Genomic DNA, 16,556 nt, shown 5'->3' on the forward strand with positions numbered 1-16,556 from the left:
CTCGGAGATTAAAACATTAAGTTGATATTTTTAGATGTTTATACCAAATGCGAACATAACAGAAAGTGAAATGGGGTTAAACAATTAATGCTCTAGTTAATTTTTTTCAAGATGGTGAACTATTACTGATGATGCGTGATAAACAAAAAGAAAATCAAAAAATTCCAAAAACAGGACACTCATCTTGAAACACCCAATCGAAAAAAGAAAACAAATACAAACCGATTATTGGAAGCAACGAATCGTCTACTGTAAACACCATTCCTAGACAAGGTCATGTACATGTGTCCTGCATAGGTGTTGATATGAAAACCGATGATCTTCTACAATTTTTCGGTGAGACGGTACCCGATATTACCTTTAACTGCGTGGAATGGCATAGAACTTACAAAATACTCCACATATAAGGTATCTTTCCCTATCGATAAAATTGACGAAGTCTACAGACCCAATATCTGGCCCAAAGGATCTGCCGTTAGGAGATTTAACTTCAAAAGAAATTTTCAGCACATAAAGAAGACGGAGGAAGAAACCTAGAAGCTTCTACAAACTTTTATCAAAGTAAACTAATTCGACAAGGTACGGTAAGCATGTTTCATGTTAATTTGCAGTGTATTTCAAATAAAGTCGATCTTGCGGATCAAAATTTATGTCATATGTTTTTCGGAGCACTGGCAAAGGAAAGAAAATTTACAGTTAATTAGCATCTCCGGCTCTTCATTAGCTAATTTCTTTTGTAGGTAAAAAAGAAACAAGTCGGAGTTGGAATTTATGTAAATCAAAATCTTGTGTATTTTTCTCTTAATCTAAATGAATATAATGTAGAGCAAAGTTCAGAGTTCTATGCAATTTATGTACCTTCAATAAAAACCAATATTTTAACTGTATACACATCGGGTAAGACTGACTTTAACTTGTTTTTGATGAATTTTGAGAATGTCATAACGTCCTTACTTAGTAAAGCAGACAAACTGATCATACTTGGTGAATTTAATATAAATTTTAAAATTGAATCTGATCCTTCATTTAATATTCAAAATCTATTAACACCTTTTGGTCTAAAAGTAACCATAAACGATTATACTAGAATCGCATCCCAGTCCAGTAGTTGCATCGACAACATTATGAGAAATTGTTCTGAAAATATCTACAGAGTGGGCGTATCTGAACCTTGTCTTTCTGACCTCGAGCTCAATTTTTAATTTTTGATTGTGAGCATAAAGTTGTTGTCACCAATCAAACATTTCAACGGTTTATTACTTCTTCTGGTTTACAGAAGCTTAAACGGCTTAAACGTGTGCTTGCTAGTACAAATATGAACTTTTTCTATGATATCAAAATAATTATCCTGATTTTTTGACAGTCTTTCTTTCCGAAATTTATAACAATTTAATATTAAAGCATTTTCCACTACAAAAAGAACGACAAACTGCTAAAAACACTCGTGCAATGGTTTAATAATGAACTAAGGTCTTACAGATCTAATCATTCTTTTATTAAACACATTGCAGATGCCACTAAGGATCCCGATTTGTTCACAGTATATAAACAACAAAAATTTAAATATAATTGACAATTACAAATTGTTAAAAAGTCAGCTTACTGTAATTTTTTTAATAATTCCAATAATAATCCTAGAAATTGCTGGAAAATAGTAAACTTCGAAAGAAACGACACAAGATCCAGTTCGGTACAATTTGATCGACCTCCAGAATAAATAAATCAATTTTTTACTACAATTGCAGAGAATATAGTTACATCTCTTTCCACTATTAATGTTCATGTCCTCTTTAATTATAGAAATAATCCTTCTTTAAATAAGTCGTTTTTTTTTCGCCCTGTTGTGGAAGAAGAGGTCTCTCAAATAAATAAGTCTCTTAGTAATTCTAATTGTAGGGACGTTCACGAAATTAATAGCAAAATTTTAAAAGAAACTTGCCAAATAGTTTTATGACCTTTTACTTATCTTATTAATTTAATCCTATCAACTGGAGTATTTTCAGAAGTACTAAAATAGGCAAAAGTACTACCAATCTACAAAAAAGGTGATTCCTCAAAAACGGACAATTACAGACCCATAATCATTTTTTCTATTTTTGGTAACGTGATTGAAAAGGGTATCAAACAACAATTTTATTCATATTTTGAGTCAAATAATTACTTTAGCAACTCACAATATGGATTCAGAAGTACTCGTTCTACTACGAACGCGGTATTTAATGTTGTGAGCGAGGTGATTGAGGGGCTTGAACGCGGCAATCGCATAGCAATTTCTCTTTGCGGCTTATCGAAGGCTTTTGATTGCGTTTCACACGACATTTGGCTCCACAAACTAAATTAATATGGAATCAGAGGTATCCCTCTTAAACTTACAACTTCTTATCTATGAAGCAGACACCAGGCGGTAGTGTCTATAGGTCATCTCTCCTATTTTATATCCATAAAATATGGAGTCCGACAATGTTCGGTCTTAGAACCTCTTTTGTTTAATTTTTATGTCAACGATTTGATTAAATTCATATCTCCGTAAAAATCCATACAATTCGCAGATGATACGACATACGTTATACCAGGAAAAAATAATGATGTTTTAAAAATGTCTCATGAGGAAGTTTCTACTAAATCTAGCTCCCGGTTTGTTGCAAACAAACTAAAACTTAACTCTGATAAAACGTAAAATTTGGTTATATCTGCAAGTAATTTACACAATGATCCAGATAACAAAGAGACTGGTAAACTATTGGGAATAACCATAGATAATCGACTGAACTGGTCAGCTCATATCTCATAACTTAAGAAAAGCTATCAAGTACATTATTTGATATTCGCCAACTAGCAAGAGTTGTCAATTTAGAATCTTTAGTTGTGTTGACGAATCGAGCAAGTGCGCACACTGTTTCGCTTAAAGAGTATACAAAACCAAAATATCAACTTCAAGGTAAGCTTTGTTTTTTATTAATAGTGTATAATTTCGAATTTATTTAACTTTGCTCATAATATTTTCAAACATTCTTCTATTTAAAATCATGTAATTTTGAAATTGTATAGTTTTCGTGAAAAAATTTACTGGTATATGATGCAATTTTTATCAGTGTAATAGTATATTTCAGTAATTGTATACTATTGCAGATAAAGTTGAACAAAAAATTGATTTATATTCGTAATTGTATTGTTTTAATCACAAACTTTACATCGGACTGTGTTTAATTATGATATTGTATTCTTTTCGACGTATTATTTAACGTTGGTTTTCTGTTATGTTTTCGTTAATGTCGATTTTCGTTAATAAATATTTTTATTTTTTAGATTCATCTTCAACTTATAGTGATTCTGACTCAACTAATTCTTCAAACGATTATGACTTAGATGATAGTGTAGCAGACCCGGATTTTAATCCAATGACAGAAAAAGCTCCAAACAATTGGGATTCGCAGCCTACTGCAGAAGAGCAATCACTACCGTTGCAGTCTCAAACAATGCAAACAAATTCACCACCCAAAAAGACACATAAACGCAAAGCTAACCCAAATACATGGAAAACAAATGTCTTAAAACGATTGCGGCATTCAGATAAAAATTATGCTACAAAAACTAAAGTCGTGAATGCTAAATCTGTTTGTCTAAAAGATAAATGTAGACAAAAATGCACAACTAAATTTACGGAAGAGCAACGGACACAAATTTTTGATGCATACAAATCTAGCAACAGACCAAGAAAAAACAATTTGAAATTTTTCTTTAAAGATTGCAATAACCAAAAAGTTCGTGTATGTAAAATTTTTTTCCTAAATACTCTTGATGTATCTCTCTCAATAATAAGAACAGTGCGAAATAAGGTATTTGATATGAATAATCCGATGGGTTTACTCGAAGACAGGAGAGGTAAACATGAACATCATCACTCTGTTGACGAGTCATTAGAAATATTGCTAAAAAGTTTATTCAATCGATTCCTCGTGTCGAGAGCCATTATATTCCAGCTAATTCTAGCAGAGAATACATCTCAGGAGGTATAAATCATAGTGATATTTATAGGGATTATGTTAAAATGTGCACTGACAAAAAAGAAAAGTATATTAACTATGTTATGTTTTATAAAATCTTTAATACGGAATTTAATATTAGTTTTTTCATTCCAAAGAAAGACGCGTGTGAAGATTTTACTGCCTACAGTAATGCTGTTGGAAGTGAAAAAGAAGTAATGAGAAAGGTATACGAAGACCACATAAACGAAAAAGAATTATCACGGTTAGAAAAAGAAAAAGACAAAAACGAAGCTCAGTGTAGATCATCGCTAATTGTTGCTGTTTATGATCTTTAAGCATCATTGCCTTGTCCAAAAGGCGAAATTTTAACTTCTTATTACGTCTCGAAATTAAATGCTGACAATTTTACCATCTTCGATTTAAAAACAAAAGATGTTGAGTGTTTTTTCTAGCATGAGGGGCAAAGCAACAGAGGAGCTAACGAGATAACCACATGCGTTTTTAAGCATATCCAGGAGTTATCTGCACGTGCAAATGAAGATATAGACATCATTTTTAACAGTGATAACTGCACAAGTCAGCAAAAAAACAAGTTTTTAATAAGTATGTACATTCAGTCTGTGGCAGTCATTCCTACCCTTAATTCAATTACTCACAAATTTCTCATTAAAGGGCATATGCAAAATGAAAATGATTGTTATATTACGTTTCTTTAATAAGAACAGCCAAGAAATTCGGTAATCCTTACAAAGCAAATAAATTTACATACGATCAATTTAAACATTTTAAGAATCTCGCTAATGATCTAGGGCGTAGCTTTTCTAAAAACACGGAAAATGAAACTGTTAAAGTGAATAAGTTACAAAAGCTAATCGTGGCAGTTTTTTTTTATAAGACTTCATACAGTCAAGAACATTTTAAAATGGTAAAAGGGGCATCTGGTAATTCAAAAGCTCTAAGAAAAAACTATTTATTTAAATCAATATACCACGTACCTATTAAAATTTCACAGCAGAATAAAAATAGTTTATGGGGTTTACTGCAAAAGAAAACAATTCTTGGTTATTATCTTGTATTCTATGAAAATCTTTGAAAAACTTTCCCGTTCCTTTTAATTTGTTTTTACTTTAATTGATTGTTTGTATTTAATAGTAAATGTGACTTTGTTAAATAAAGAGTTTTGCCTTCGGTACATTCATTTCTAAGACTAAGTTTCATTGTATGGTTAAATTTTTTTTGTACGTTGTAAATTCTTACGTTTGTGCCATATTACTCTTTGTTATAATATTTTTGAGAACAAAAATTTGCTTATAATCCTAATTTTTCATTGGACAAACCCTATTTTATCATAATAGTACTTTTTAAACATCTGTATAATAATTAAAATTAATAATATTTTCTCTGAAAAGTAGCAAAATTCAAAACATCTTATTTTAAAACTTTATTATTATTATATTATTATTTTTTATTATTATTATTTATATGGTTAAAATGTTTTCATGTTTTTTCGACATAGAGAAGATAACACAAACAAGCTAATACAAACTAAAACAAAAAACTGCTAATGTTTATTGTGGAAATTTTTATTTAGCGATAAATCTTAAAAATGCTCTCCTGAAAAGTTTGTAAATTTTGAGATTGTACAGTTTTCATCCGAACGGACGATATTATATCCTTAGTAGTGATCCTTTTCCAAGTTAACATGCTCCTTTTTCTAACTTGACTGCACCATACCTAAACATAACTTTTCACTTAATAAGTTATTTTAAATATATAATGAAATTTCAAAAAATTCGTAAAAATAAAAAATAACAATAAAATAATGTTTAAAGAAAATCTTGCGTAATCGATTATTTTTAATTGCATATTACAATTCTATTCATCAAAATACACACGAAATAGTGGAAATAATATATGGGACAAAACATGTATTTTCCAGTATAATTGGACTTGGTTTGAGCAATCAAATACTAATATATAAAGATGAGATTTCATGCTGTCGCAAGTCGGATGCTTAATAAAATATAGTTCAAGTATAAATTTATTAGGCACACGCCTTTTTTTTATTTTTAAATTGTTTAAATGAAAAACCATCCTATAAAATACTAGAAAATTTGAGAAATAGTAAATGGAAGGTCTTATGATATTATAGTAAGTACATTTTAAGATTGTGATAGTTATTAAAAACATGTCTTTTAATATTAGTTCATTTTTTATTCTTACCAGTCCCATATTTTTAGAAATCACTTTCATTTATTAAACAGTGTAAGTAACTGTAAGCGATAATCCAATACAGAATTGGCTATCGGTTACACCGAAACCAATTCCGAATTATCTTCCGTTTTATCTCAAAATCCGATTCGGGATTGTCGCAGATTTTAAACGCTTACACGCAGCTCTGGTAGCAGGAAAATCAATAGAAACAGCTAAACGACTACTTACAATAAGTGTTTTAAGAAAGGGAGGTTGCATTTTCATTAAGTTTGAAACTTTAAAACCTCGGAACAGTTTTAAAGATGTTGAAAACTTTTCAAATAATGGCGAGAACCGATCTGGAGTCAAATATACGAATGATACCGCCAAATTATCGTTCCTTATCCTTTACACTCAATTTCTTGCTTGGTGATTCGATGTGGTTTGGTTGAGTTCAGTAGGTCACATATTAAGGACACTGGCTATATTGCTTTATAAGCACGTACATTTTCTGTTTTAATTACATTTGATTCAAAGATACAAGATTAAATCTTGTATCTTTGAATCTAGCATCATCTATCCGTAAAACATTTTAATTAATGATTAATTAAAATGTTTTGCGGACAGATGGAATAATGATTACCTTATAAAAGCATTAGATCTTTTCTACACACTAAGGTATTATGTACTTAATAAAATATTGTTGTATTTTTATTAATCTAATTTATTGTTTTTATTTATTATCAAAGGTTCTACACTTATAACACTTACAAGTTTATTTAAAGTCTTTATTTGTACAATATAACTAATTTATTTCATACTAATAATTTTATAATTTATCTACGTTTATTACAATACGTGCGTTACATTTTAAAAATTCGACGCGATGTTCAAAAACTAACTGTCCCTTTAACTAAAATGTCTCATATATATATATATATATATATATATATATATATATATATATATATATATATATATATATATATATATATATATAATAACCGTTAGTTCTGGAATTACGGCGAAGAATCGATGATCTTCCATCCAAGCACCTCCATTAAAAGCAGGTTTTTTATATCGGAGGGGGACCCACCCATACATCTAGAAATTCGTCGGCGGATGTCGACCTTCCTGACCCTTGGCGAAAAGACTGGAATGTCAAGCCATACTGGTTTTTTAGCCGAAGGAGACCCGTGGATCTTCTTACTAGAAGATACTTGAATGAATAAGGATATGAGTAATAAATATGTTTACAGTTTTGAGTCATGATGCGTCATTATCATTAAATCATTAAAGGAAATTAGCAAAATGGAATCAGTATTTCTTCCAACTATTTAATAAGGATAGGCTAGAACTTATAAACGATAATAGACACGACGATATTTATAACAACATTATTACCAAATCTATTTTTTGTTGCATTTTAATACTATGTACAACTTTGTAGTTATGAGAGTTAACTACAATTGTAGTTTAAAATACATGTATTTTGAACGATTTCATAAGGCATCATAAAAAGAGGAAAATAAATAATAGGCAAAAAATGCTATATGCACGCGCGACGTCCCGTCCCGCACTTTCTCGTGCATTTTGTCCCACGGAACTGAACGCGGGATGGGATGGGACACGGGACGGGACTGCGATTTTTGCTACGGGATAGCGATTTTTCTGTGGGACGGGACTGGCGCTTAGTTCTGCAGGACGTCCCGTATACCCCGCAAAAACTGCACTTTTATTATTATTGGAATGATTTGATAATTAAAGTTATACAATGTATATTCCTTGACTATAGTTGACCATGTTTTTCTTTCCTCTGCTTGTTTTTCTCATTCTTATACTGCTAGTTCTTTTAAATGCTGATTAACACTATCAATCCATCTCCTTCTGGGCCTACCTCTCCCCTCTTCCCGCTTAATTATTTTCCAAGAACTGTTTTTGTATTACTCTTATCATCCATTCTTTCTATGTGTCCCAACCAACTCAGTCGTTTTCTTCGTATTTCTTTTGTAATAGTCTATTAAATATTCTATTTTTCTGGTTCATTCTTATACACCATTCCCCATTCTCCTGTATGGGTCCAAATATTTTCTTTAAATTTTTTTTATTTAAGAAGTTGTTCTTCTTTTTCACTAATATAAGTCTATTTTTTTAATACATAAGTTACTACGGGTCTCATAACTGTTGTGTTTTTCTTTATTTTTTAGTTAATAGATATTAATTTGGACTTTATGATATTCTGTAGGCTGTAAAAGCATTTGTTTCCAAGTGTAATTCTCCGTTACCTCATCAATGTCTTATTTCCTTCTGTAACTATTGATCCTAAATATTTGAAATATCTACTCTACCAAATTTTTGTCCGCCTTAAGATATACGAGTGCCTTTCATTAGTACTTTTCTCGAGCTATTTTCATGTACTTTGTCATTGAGCCATTAACTTGATTTGATTGAGCTCAAACTTTTTTAGTCGCGGCACCCTTGTAGGGCTAAAAATATTTCGAGACACACCAACCCTTGAAGCGATTTGGGAAACGACAAAAAATGAAAAAAATACAATCTGATGCTCATTTGATTTCAATATAAACTTTATTTCAAATCAATAAAATACAGTACATTTGATATTCAAATACTCTTACTTAATGTGATGAATGAAACTGTTTCGATGATGTTTTCATTATATCCTTTATAATTATGGGAATCTTCGTAAGTTTGACCCACAAATTCCTTGATGCTTGAAGTTTGCTTTTGTATTTGTTTTTAATGTAAGCATATACGGAAAAAGGAGACTTACAGAGATAAACTGATGTGAAACACATAAGTTTTTAAAAAGAAAAAGAAAAAGTTAAGATTTGATTTCACGTACAGTGCATCTGTGTATCCTCTTATACGTATTTCGCCCTAATAGGACTCTTCAGAGACGGATATTCACAGTCGCTCTGAATGTGAAAATAAATCTTTTCTGTCTTAGGAAGCAACTCTAACATGGCTTCGTATAGACGCAAATAGCGACATCTGATATTAAAATCCGTAAATAATTTTCTAAACCAAATTCAGATTTTTGTACTTAAAAACATTTGTGTTTAAGACACAAGTTGTTCCCTGCAACCTTGTCAACATTATTTTCTGAATATACCTGCATCCAGAACTCTTCTTGGCTTCCTTCCCGGTATTTGAGTTTTAAACTGCTATCTTCACCGATGTCAAGTAGATTTGGAAAAACTTCATTTGTCATTCCGACAGGTTTATTTTTTGGGTCGCACGAAAATGGGTCCATCATCCAGCTATATAAGTCATCTGAGTCAATGTCAGGAAAATAGTTTAAAATACTTTCTTCCAAACCTTGCAAATGAGCAATAATAATTTCTCAAAGATGTTCGTTTGAGATTGACAATTGACATCTTTCAATTCTTGGATGAAAGACTCCTCTGTAAATGTGATAATCAGTGGATCTTTTAGTTCAAATAGTCTCCCTAAAATTTTTACCCTCGATAGCCACTGGACCTCTGTGTGGAGCAAAAGATTGAAATGATCCATACCCATATCTTCAGCGCCAACTTAAAAAGGCGAGCTTGAAGCGGACGGCTCTTCACATGGTTAATTATTTTCACAGAACCATCCAATACGTCTTTCAAATCGTGCGGCATCTTTTTAGTTGCCAAAGAATGCCGATGTAAGATACAATGACTGCTGGAGGCATTTTCAGCCACTACCTTTATTCTAGACAAAGCCCCTCTAATTTTACCAACCATTTCAGCCGCTCCATCACTGCAAATATCAACACATTTACACCACTCTATATCATTTTTTCTTATATACTCGTGGATAGCCTTGAAAATTTCTTCACCAACTTTTAAGCTCTTCACACATAAGGAGTTCTTCTTCTATTTTCATCCCGAATGGAAACCTCACCAACATAAGCTAAACAGCAAGTCCAGCAACGTCGGTACTTTCATTAAGCTGTAAACTGAAGAATTCACAAGTTTTTAATCTATTTATAAGCTCTCTCTCTCTCTCTCTGTCTCTCTCTCTTTCTCTACAAAGTCTGAAATATTGTGAACTCTCTTGCTTATAGTGATGTTTGATATCTGCACATAATCAATCTTCTTGGTCATATCCGGACCTAACATGCATTGTACGACATCCTTCACGCAAGGTTTAATCAGTTCCTCAGCAATGGTATTGGGTTTTCCAGATTTTGTAATGTGCAAACCAATAATCATGCATGACCCTGCCTGAAGAGATGAAGGACGACGTTTAAAGGTTTCTTCGGCCTTATTGGCTAAACCAAGATGGTTATTTACCAAATGTCTTTTTAATTTAGATGAAACCAAGCACCCATTAGCAACAATTTTGTGATAATGAACACATTGGCCTTCTTGTGCCTGTTTGTTGCCAACTTGAATAAAGCCATATAACGTGAGATAGCTAGGATCATACCTTCTTATTTTTTCCCGAATTCCTTTTTGGTCAGGAATCTCCTTTCCACGAATTGAGGGAGAACAACTTGGATGAGCTGTACTCGAATGGATCTCGTGGACATTTGCATCTTCTTCATCTCTGCTAGTTGTCACTGAATTAGTTGATTTAGACGCTTCAGTGATTTCACTAAATTTTTTTTCAAAGACCCAGATTTCAGCCAATTTTCCATTATTCTGGAATGAAAAATGTCCTAAATAAAAGAGAGCTAAACATTGTCAACATTGAAAGGTATTTTCCAACCGTAATAGTGCCAGACATAATTACTTACGTCGTCACTTTTCTTTTGCAGTTATATCTTAAACTTCCACTTTGAAATCTACCTCTAATTTTTACAAAACTCACTTATCGGCTGCAAGAATTAAACTATGGAATGAATGCAAGTAGCAGTCGCGTTGGTCGAATTCGGCTGTTTGTTTCTCGGTCGCCATCGAGAATACACAAGTACAAATAGTCAACATGTTTCGATTGGACTGTGGCGCAGCGGCCGGTTGTTCGACTTCACTTAAATGTTCCAATTCACCCTTGGCAAATGCTTGAGGCACCCCAGGGTGCCGCGTCACTCACTTTGAGAACCTCTGTTCTAGACCCATACTATGTGCCGCTTCTTTAAAATATGTATAAATCCTTTCTATTTTTTATAAAGTCTTTTTATGTTCAGCTAATTATGTCTACATCATCTTCGTAAGCTATGACTTGGTTGATCTGTGTAAATATTGAACCTTCTCTATCTATAGGGGTTTTCCTGATAACTTTTTCTAACGCAAGCTTAAAAAGTGTTGTGGATCTCCTTATGTTAGACCTTAGTTGATATTAAATTTCTCGGACAGTTGATTTTGGATTCTTATTTTTGCTTTGGTGTTAGTTAGACATAGTTTGACTAATCTGTTTAGTTGTTTGGCACATTAAACTTATGCGCTATATAATTCGTTTCTAATTATTGGGTGATACGCAGCGTTTGCATTATTGTAAATATTTGGTTTATAAATTGACCTACCTTTTCTGAATCCTCCTTAAAAATCCATTGCTGTTTCTTTCAATATAATGTTTAGCCTTACTTCTAATAGTTTGCTAAATAGTTTATGTCCAAAGTTTAGTAGTGATATTCCCCGGTTATTATTGCAGTCTAACTTATCTCTCTTCTTATGTATAGGGCATATCACTGAAATTTGTCATCGTTTCGGCATTATTCCATATTTTTCACATAATCTATGCCCTCCATATTTTAAAATTTCCACGGTTATTTTATCGCATCTTGGGGTCTTGTTATTTTTCATTTTATTTATTATTAAATTTCTTATTTCTTCTTCTGATGGTGCATATAGGTCTGCACGAGTCTCTACGACTAATCTTAGCTCTTCTATTTCGTAAAGTTGATTTTGTTTATTCAACAGTTCTTCGAAATATTCTCTCCACCGTTTTAGCACTGCTTTTTCGTCTGCTTTTAGCTCACCCTTTTTGTCTTTGTGCAATTTTATTCTTGGTTGGATGCCTTTTTTCTTAAAATTTATTTCCTTATAGAATTGTTTTATATCATTTTTCGGTTCATGTTCTTCTAGTCTTTATTTTGTTTCCCCCTTTCTAAATCTTAGATGTTTTTATTTAATTGTCGTCTACTTGCAATATATTTCTCTTTGGTTTCTTCCGTACTGTTGATCAAAATTTTAAGCTTGATTTTTTTGTTCCATTAGTCATCAACAGTCTTTGTTATCACACTATCTTTTTGGCTAGGTTCTTTGCTTTCCTTCACTACTTCTTTTGCAGCTGTTATAACTGTCTGCTTTTCTTAAAACCCTTCACTTATCTTCGATATTTCTGTTCTGATCTTCATTTACTTTATTACACTGTTCAATTATTTTTTCTATTTTTATATTTATATCTTGTTCTTTTTTCATTATTAGATGAAAATATATCTGAATCATATTTGATCATTTTTTCACATCTCTGTTTCTTTGGCGTTCATTTTTTGTTTATATTTAATTAGCACAAAATGGTAATCGGAATTGCAATTTGGGCATCTGTGACTTCCCACAACTGAAATATCTGAAGATATTATAACTAAATAATTGTCTATTTTGATGTTCCCTTGCCCTTCATTTATGTGTCTAAAAGTGAGCATATGTCTATATAATTTTATTAGTCATAGATGAGTATTTACAAATGTAAAGTAATATTAAAACTAGTGACCTTAAGATTTTGTGTCATCAGCATCTGTCTGCCTAATGCATTAACACATATTTATATTTTGAAGACTGAAGCGTGAGGCTCTATTGTAAATAATAACTAAATAAATAAAAAAATTAAACATAACGCAAATTTATTATTAAATTATTTTTTTCAGATATTAAAGGTCATCATGTGGTAGGCGGGGCTAGGGGGGTTTACCCCCCTATAGACCTGGCGCCGCCATCACGGATCACCACGGCGACCGACACAGGTGAGTTATTGTACATAGGTATAGTATAAGCATTATTAAACTCGAAATTCCAAAAATTGCACTTTGCCAAATCTAGGAATGACTTTTAAAATCCTACAATCGTCACGTCCACTTGATGCGCAGCAAAATTACCGGAAATTATCTTAGTAAGAGAAGTAAACTAGACTATATTTAAAAATCAGGTACTCGAGTCCTGGCGTTCATTCATCTTTTTCTATCCGGATACTTTCTCTGTCTGCCCGCTGCGCAGACAGAGAAATTATTATTCCTAGTCTTGATAAGTAATAATTCTATATTCCGGTTTTTTAAGTGTAAATTGTTATACGGTAAGGATTTATGGAGTGAGTAATATCGGATCGAAATCTGCCATCTCCTGAAGTACTGCTCATCCATAGACCGAGCGGATACACCAGCGTATTCTAGTCTAAGTAGCACTAGTAGCAGATCCATTTAGAATTTTAAACTACTAAGTTAGTCTTTTTTTTCTGGTCGGGGTATGAACCATCGACCGCTAGTTCTAGCCCTGGCTATCTGACCAACCTAATAGTAAATATTTATCATAGAATATCAGTGGTATTTAGTTACTTCAAAAAATATTTATTTATATTTATTTATGTTGTATTCTTTATACAGAATTATTTTATTTTTATCCGTCCTTCTTTTTCTTGTCACTTTTTCTATTTTATTTATTTATTGTAGTATATTCGCTTTGTGCGTGACTGACGCGACACCTACCGCTTTCATCTGACAGTTTTAGACCTACCAATTTTCAGGTTAAACATATGACATATGTTTGACATTGTTAAATACAAGCGGAAATGACAATTATTAATAATTAACTTTTTAATTATATGTTTTCAGTTTATGTACAAAATAAATGTAGTATTAAAAACTGGGTTTCTCAAAATTCATCATAATATGTATATCTTTTTAACCCCAAACGGAAAAGAAAGGGAAAAATCTAGTACTGACAAATTAAGTTTTTCACGTAAAAGAGCATATAATTAAAAACAGTAATAGTAAAAATTATGATATAAAAGCTAAAGCCATCAGGCACTCTGCAGTTAGCTTGAAGCCTTATAAGATATCATTTAAGGTAAATTATTTAAATATTTCCAATTTCAATTGCATAAAAATGATGTTATGTGATATTTACTTTTTCATATTAATAGCACGGATCCATCTGCTTCTTTTCTCTAATTTATATGTAATTTTTGGAAACCTATAAAAACTAGACTTACTATTTTTGCTATTATTAGCACAATTAAATACGCAATATGTATTTGCACACATTTTTGATAAAATTTATGCGTAAAAAGACTCCAATTTTGTCATATTTCGCCGCTACGCACGCTGGCGTCGTTTCAAGGTACCCCTACCATGGTCACGCACGGAGCGAATAATATATTAATATACAACTTTTTCTTGCTTAATCAGAAATTTGTTTGAGTCGATAAACATTAATTTAGAAATAAACTATAATTACATTATTTTCCTGAAAATTGTAGTTAGCTGCCAATCGTTTATATTATCTTAATATAATAACAAGTTAATACACTGGGGTGCAAAATTAACCGGACACACAGATTTTTCCTAAAAACTGGCGGTTAAAAAAGTTTAAGATGTTTCCAATTGAGGATCCACTCTTTTGGCATTTTCTCTTCTCTCCATATTCTGTGTATGACCTCATATATCCTTTTAGTTATTTCCTTTCTCCAAAATTTTTCGAGTATTCTATCACATCCAGGGGCCTTGTTACTCTTGGTTATATCCACAAATTAGGGGAGTTACTTAAGAAGCACCTCAATATCTTTCTTTAACATAGGTTAGATGAACGTTTTTAATGCGGTACTTACTCTGAATCAGAGAGAAAAATTTTAACAAACAAAGTTAAAATTTAACATAATGTCAGTTTCGCCAGGTAGGAAATCTTATGATTTCTCTTGTTCTTAAACATTTAACGTTATAATTTTACTTTAGAGTAAAAATTTAACGGAGTAAAAATTTAACTTTACACCGGTCCTCTTTTTTCTTTCACCTTCCCTTATATAATCAATCGCATCCACTTCTATTTTTCATTTAAGTTGAGTATTTCTTAACTTCTTCTGTGATATTTTGGAATTAAATCACATTAATTTTGTTCTAAAAAGAACAAACTCTAATAATTAATAGTAAATACTGAAAACAAACGTCGGAAGTGTCAACACCGCAAATGTCAAATAAGTGTTACCAATTTATTCCAAATTTTCGATCGCATATAGACTGTGATCCTGATAAGTGTGCTATAAAACGCCTTATAATCCACTTATACGAATTAAATGAAACAAGTTATGGTGTATTTCTTTAAGTTTACAATAATAGAAATATTTAAATAATATTTCTACGCATATATAATAAAATCTGTCTAGTGGCTGTAATTTCAGTGTACCTACTTGGCTAAAAGATTCTGAGAAGAAGCAGACCTATGAATTAAATATTTTGTGTTGGTATCATTTGACGTCACTTACTATGACGCGGATGACGTGCATCGGGATTCATACTGATGTAATTTATCGCAAAGCGTTCGCCAGAGTCAAATGGCAACACTTATGGCACATACTAAATGAAGTAGGCGTACCACAATATTTAATTTCTCATTAAGGTAAATTAAAATCTCACAGCTAGGATGTCCCTTTTTAGTTGCATCCGTAATTATTAAGGCTTCAACTCCATACAACATGACACAGAATACATGGTGTCCAGAAACTATCCTGACAAACGAAAACTGCAGGGTCCTCAAATAATTTTAAGACGATTTAACTCAATTTACCCAGTCCGAAAATGCTTCCTAAGGGAGCTAGAGTTCTTTGAAGATGGCGCCTTGTAAGTAGTTTTTTAAAAAAAAACTCCAGAATGCTTTTATTTAGAAAAATAAAAACTGGTACGGTTATTTATTTTCCAAAGTTGAATCGATTCCATTAAATGCGAATTTCTAGTACCGTTCATAGGAGTCTGTTTTGGGTAGGTCAACGGGTACTTTAACGCATACGTTTTTTATCTAATAGTTTTAAGCATTCGTGGTACTAGATTATTAAATTTTTAAATATTATAATAGTAACAGGTACCGTTTTCGAGAAAAATTGATTTGAAAATTTTTCTTTATTTTGTCATGAAAATTAAATTAATATTTTTTGCACTAGTAAGCTTTGAACTGTCGACAGAACTATAACATATATTTTTTCATATAAAAATGCTTGCACGTCACAATTTATATAAAGTCACGTCACTTATATTTAAAATTTTCCAGAACGTCAACCTTAGAGTTCAAATTTTCCTAACACAGCTAATAATACGAAACCCATACGGAACTGCTCGATGTTTCATAGGCGTCAACATGGTGTAATTATCAGAAAAATAAAATCATCATTATACCGAAAATTTTAGAATTATATTGATTAAATAACCAAAAACCTTTGTTATTATTA

At 31.7% G+C, this 16,556-nt stretch overlaps 1 protein-coding gene across 2 annotated transcripts in view; it reads left to right on the plus strand.

The window, feature by feature from the left end:
- rho-5 (rhomboid-5) overlaps positions 1-16,556 on the plus strand; it is a 693,122-nt gene that overhangs the window by 67,743 nt on the left and 608,823 nt on the right. For both annotated transcript variants that reach the window (XM_072526724.1, XM_072526726.1), the window contains exon 2: positions 12,997-13,092. The gene's annotated coding sequence lies outside the window, so the exon portion shown is untranslated. The remainder of the gene's footprint in view (positions 1-12,996; positions 13,093-16,556) is intronic.

Source organism: Diabrotica undecimpunctata, chromosome 3, assembly GCF_040954645.1.
Source record: "Diabrotica undecimpunctata isolate CICGRU chromosome 3, icDiaUnde3, whole genome shotgun sequence".
NCBI lineage: Eukaryota > Metazoa > Arthropoda > Insecta > Coleoptera > Chrysomelidae > Diabrotica > Diabrotica undecimpunctata.